The following is a 6,000-nucleotide window of genomic DNA, read 5'->3' on the forward strand; positions in this document are numbered from 1 at the left end:
CACGCCCTCCACCACAACACACACACAAAAAATCCACACATCTGGTAGAGTCCAGTGAATGACTGTAAATACTTCCAGTTCTGAAGACTCCAGCGGCTCAGGATCAGTGCTCTGTGCAGCTGGGCTCATTGCTGGAAGTGGGCACCGCTCTGCAGGAAGGAAGGAGACCGGGGCTCGGCTCACCCTAGCGTTACAGTGCACCCCAGCACCCCACAGTAAGCAGTATAGCACCCGATAGTATACAGCACCATACAGTATGCAGTTTAGCACCCCACACTATACAGTACCCCACAGTATATAGTACAGCAGTATAGCAGCCCACAGTATACAGCACCTCACTGTATACAGCACCCCAAACTATACACGATACAGCCCCCACACTATACAGTACAGCAGTATAGCACTCCCCCCACTATACAGGCCCCCCACAGTATACAGCCCACCACACAATATACAGGCCCCCACACAGTATACAGGCCACCCCCACACAGTATACAGCCCACCACACAATATACAGCCCATTACACAATATATAGCCCACCACACAATATACAGCCCACCACACAGTATACAGCACCCCACTATACAGTAGTTTACAGTATATTAACATAACAGCCCCTGTCACCTTTTTCTGATGTAATCTTTACACAAAAAAGCTCCACAGTTAACTTCTGCAACACTCAGTGGGACCTGTGATGACCTCATAGCCATGTGACTAGTAATTGCTAGGTTACTGGTCACATGGTAATGATGTCATTAAGGTCCTAGATCAAAACTCATTAAGGTCCTAGAATTAAGATCATTAACACAGTACGATCATGATGCCTGTGTAGCCGACAGCCTGACACCCGGGGCAGTAGCTAGCAGGGCTCAAGAGGCAGCTGCCTTGGGCCCCCCAGGAGCAACTGGGCCCAGGGCAGCTGCCCCTTTTGCCCCTTGGTAAAGACGGCCCTGCACACTGGTCAGGTTCCACCTCTGGCTAGAGGGAAGGGGTTAGCTCAAGAATTTGGCATGGGGGGTTGTTTATGATGGCATTTTATTCATTTTGGGCTAAAAATAATTTTTTCAATTGGTCTTTACAAAACATTTTCAGCTGTTTTTGTGATACATGAGGTTCAAAATCAGTCTTTTTGGAAACTGTCTCAGCTGAGTTGACTCATGTGAAGCCTTATCTCCGATCTCCTGACGTCATAAACACTCCTTCTAGCTGAACTCTTATCAAACCGATAAGAATATGGCTTAAATGAGTGTTTATGATGTCAGGAGATCGGAAATAAGGCTTCACATGAGCCGTCAGCTGACGGGACTCAGGAATAACTGTCTGCAAAAATACAGATTTTTAACCACATGTATCACAAAATATAGACTAATTGAAAAAAATATTTTTAGCCCAAAATGAGTAACATGCAATCATAAAATCCCCAGGTAGCGGCCTGTGGAATAGACTTGTTTTAGTGGTGGCAATGGTGATACAGCAGTAACAAGGACAAGAGCAGAGCCGGGGGTCACCGCCAGTAGAGCAGGCCAGGGTACGAGAGGGGAGCGTTGGGGTGCAGAGGTAGCAGTTGCACAAGGGTCCTAGTGCCTGAGGGGCCCTATAGAAGTGAATGGGAGCAATGGACACCGTGTAAGGCCTCTTTCACACGAGCGTGACGGATTAGTTCCGGATGCATTCAGTGAAAAACGCGTGATTTTCGAAGCAAGTTCATTCAGTTCTGCCTCCGATCGAGTTCAGTTGTTCAGTTTTTATCGCGCGGGTGCAATGCTATTTAATGCGTTTTGCACGCGCGTAATAAAAAACTGAAGGTATACAAACAACATCTCTTAGCAACCATCTGTGAAAAACGCATCATACCCGCACTTGTTTGCAGATGCGATTTTCACGCAGCCCTATTCACTTCTATGGGGCCGGCGTTGTGTGAAAAATCGCAGAATATAGAACATGCTGTGATTTTCACGCAACGTACAAGTGATGCGTGAAAACCAACGCTCATGTACACAGTCCCATTGAAATGAATGGGTCCAGATTTAGTGCGGGCGCAATGCGTTCACATCACGCGTTGCACCCGCGCGGAATACTCGCTCGTGTGAAAGGGGCCTAAGGGCTCATGCACACAAACGTATTTTCTTTCCGTGTCCGTTCCGTTTCTTTGCGGACCGTATGCGGAACTATTCATTTCAATGGGTCTGCAAAGAAAACGGAAGTTACTCCGTGTGCATTCTGTTTCCGTGTGTCCATATTTCCATTCCGCAAAAAAATAGAACATGTCCTATTATTGCCCGCATTACGGACAAGGATAGTACTGTTGGAATGGTCACAGACGTCATCCGTATTTTTTGCAGATCCGTTTTTTTGCGGACTGCAAAATACATACGGTCGTGTGCATGAGGCCTAACACAGCATTGACACATGGTAGCATGGACCTTTTGGTTGTTTCTGTAACTCCTGCCCCCACTTAAGATATATTCTGATCTCAACCATAAATTAGTAAATTAGATGCTCCTTTAAAGATTAGCCGTCGCCTCTCCTGACACGTCTTATTTGGCAACTACTTGCATTCCCAATGTAATAACTATTCTGGTGCATCTATCCTTATGACGCTATGATGTGCCATTCCTCTATTATTTCTGCTAGAAGTTATGAATGAATTTTCAATGAAGGTCCAGATGGGTGTTACCAGTTGGGGAGTGTCCTTGCACAGTCCCCAGAACTGATTGGAAAGTGGAAAGATTGTGCAAGAACACACCCTCAACTGGTAACACCCATCTGGACCTTCATTGCAAATTGCTAGCAATTCATTCATAACTTCTAGCAGGAATAATAGAGGAATGGCACAACACAGAATCATAAGACTAGAGGCTCCAGAATTGTTATTACATGGGGGATGAAAGAAGTTACTAAAGCAGACATGTCAGGAGAGGGGACGGCTTCTCTTTAAACACATTCATCCCTTTTATTTGCAGCCCGAGATGCAGACTTTGATCATTCTTGTTTAGATCGGTTCCACTTTACCTGTGTTTTACCTCTGGAGCTTATGTCTACAGTCACTGCAGGGTAAGCACAGTATGAATGGCGATAGATGGTTAATCGCCGCAGTACACGTGTCCTACATACTCACAGGAATGAGTCCGCTCAGTGGCCTCTCGATGCTTCAGGATGCAAGTCTTCTCGCACTGCAATACATGGATGCCTCATACATATGACCATATCTGTTTTAGGGTCCACAAACCGCGGATCCACAAAACACGGATACCGACCATGTGCATCCCACATTTTCATCCAGCCCTATTGCAGAGCTGCCTATTCATTTTAGCAAGAAAGACAAGAATAGTACATGTTCTATTTTTTTCGTGGAACGGCCGCACTTTATGCTGTCCGCATTTTTTGCAACCCCATTGAAATGAATGGGTCTGCATCCGATCCGCCAAAAGGATGCAGAAAGAAAATACCGTAAAGTCGTGATCATGAGGCCTTAAAGGGGTATTCTCTTCTCAGACAATGGGAGCATATCGCTAGGATATGCTCCCATTGTCTGATAGGTAAGGAACCTGCACCTATCTCTAAAACGAAGCCTAGCACGAGGCCGGCAAAGTGGTGGCCGGCGGTGCTGGGTCCGGCCACCACCAAGCCTTCCTACTAGCCCGCCGAAAATAGCCAGCGCATTCAGCTATTTTCGGGATCCCCATAGAAATGAATGGGAGCAGACCACGCTTGCGCGGCCACCACTCCCATTAATTTCTATGGGACCAAAGGAAATAGCCAAGCCAGCGCTTGGCTATTTTCGGCGGCCCCATAGAAATGAATGGGGGGCAATTGTGCATGCGTAGTGCACCCTCCAAGACTTTGCCGGTCCGTTTAGGAGATAGGTGCTGGTCCCAGAGTTGGGACCCACACCTATCAGACAATATCCTAGCGATATACCCCCATTGTCTAAACGAATGAAAAGGTCTGCAACCTTCAAATATACAGTACAGACCAAAAGTTTGGACACACCTTCTCATTCAAAGAGTTTTCTTTATTTTCATGACTATGAAAATTGTAGATTCACACTGAAGGCATCAAAACTATGAATTAACACATGTGGAATTATATACATAACAAAAAAGTGTGAAACAACTTAAAATATGTCATATTCTAGGTTCTTCAAAGTAGCCACCTTTTGCTTTGATTACTGCTTTGCACACTCTTGGCTTTCTCTTGATGAGCTTCAAGAGGTAGTCACCTGAAATGGTCTTCCAACAGTCTTGAAGGACCTCCCAGAGATGCTTAGCACTTGTTGGCCCTTTTGCCTTCACTCTGCGGTCCAGCTCACCCCAAACCATCTCGATTGGGTTCAGGTCCGGTGACTGTGGAGGCCAGGTCATCTGACGCAGCACCCCATCACTCTCCTTCATGGTCAAATAGCCCTTACACAGCCTGGAGGTGTGTTTGGGGTCATTGTCCAACTAAACGCAAACCGGATGGAATAGCATGCCGCTGCAAGATGCTGTGGTAGCCATGCTGGTTCAGTATGCCTTCAATTTTGAATAAATCCCCAACAGTGTCACCAGCAAAGCACCCCCACACCATCACACCTCCTCCTCCATGCTTCACGGTGGGAACCAGGCATGTAGAGTCCATCCGTTCACCTTTTCTGCGTCGCACAAAGACACGGTGGTTGGAACCAAAGATCTCAAATTTGGACTCATCAGACCAAAGCACAGATTTCCACTGGTCTAATGTCCATTCCTTGTGTTCTTTAGCCCAAACAAGTCTCTTCTGCTTGTTGCCTGTCCTTAGCAGTGGTTTCCTAGCAGATATTCTACCATGAAGGCCTGATTCACACAGTCTCCTCTTAACAGTTGTTCTAGAGATGTGTCTGCTGCTAGAACTCTGTGTGGCATTGACCTGGTCTCTAATCTGAGCTGCTGTTAACCTGTGATTTCTGAGGCTGGTGACTCGGATGAACTTATCCTCCGCAGCAGAGGTGACTCTTGGTCTTCCTTTCCTGGGGCGGTCCGCATGTGAGCCAGTTTCTTTGTAGAGCTTGATGGTTTTTGTCACTGCACTTGGGGACACTTTCAAAGTTTTCCCAATTTTTCGGACTGACTGACCTTCATTTCTGAAAGTAATGATGGCCGCTCGTTTTTCTTTACTTAGCTGCTTTTTTCTTGCCATAATACAAATTCTAACAGTCTATTCAGTAGGACTATCAGCTGTGTATCCACCTGACTTCTCCACAACGCAACTGATGGTCCCAACCCCATTTATAAGGCAAGAAATCCCACTTATTAAACCTGACAGGGCACACCTGTGAAGTGAAAACCATTTCAGGTGACTACCTCTTGAAGCTCATCAAGAGAATGCCAAGAGTGTGCAAAGCAGTAATCGAAGGAAAAGGTGGCTACTTTGAAGAACCTAGAATATGACATATTTTCAGTTGTTTCACACTTTTTTGTTATGTATATAATTCCACATGTGTTAATTCATAGTTTTGATGCCTTCAGTGTGAATCTACAATTTTCATAGTCATGAAAATAAAGAAAACTCTTTGAATGAGAAGGTGTGTCCAAACTTTTGGTCTGTACTGTACATTTTCATGGCTTCATTTTCCAAAATTGCTGCTTGCTGTCAGTGAATGGGGACATTCCTGTTCCTATCCAGAGGCTGAAAACATGTATAGACCTAATACTTTTCAAAGTTGAGAGTTTGCCAGTTTTGCAATCCTCTGTGACCTAAACCTCTCACACATTTTACCTTCCCTGAAACATTGTAATAAACCGTCAGGACAGCACAGCGATTTCTGCTCTGAGGTATCTAGCTCACGTAGAATTGCAGAGATCGGATACAATTGTAGCCATCTATTATCTACAATGAGGATAGGAGGTGGCCATACACTTCAGAAAGATGTTGGCTGAACCGTTATTCAACAGACAGCCAGGAGTGTAACTACCATAGCGGGAGACCATGTGACTGCTATGGGGCCCAGGGGAAGAGGGGCCCCCCAGTCTTAGTTGGGA

The sequence above is a fragment of the Bufo gargarizans genome, chromosome 6 (assembly GCF_014858855.1).
Source record: "Bufo gargarizans isolate SCDJY-AF-19 chromosome 6, ASM1485885v1, whole genome shotgun sequence".
In the NCBI taxonomy this organism is placed as follows: domain Eukaryota; kingdom Metazoa; phylum Chordata; class Amphibia; order Anura; family Bufonidae; genus Bufo; species Bufo gargarizans.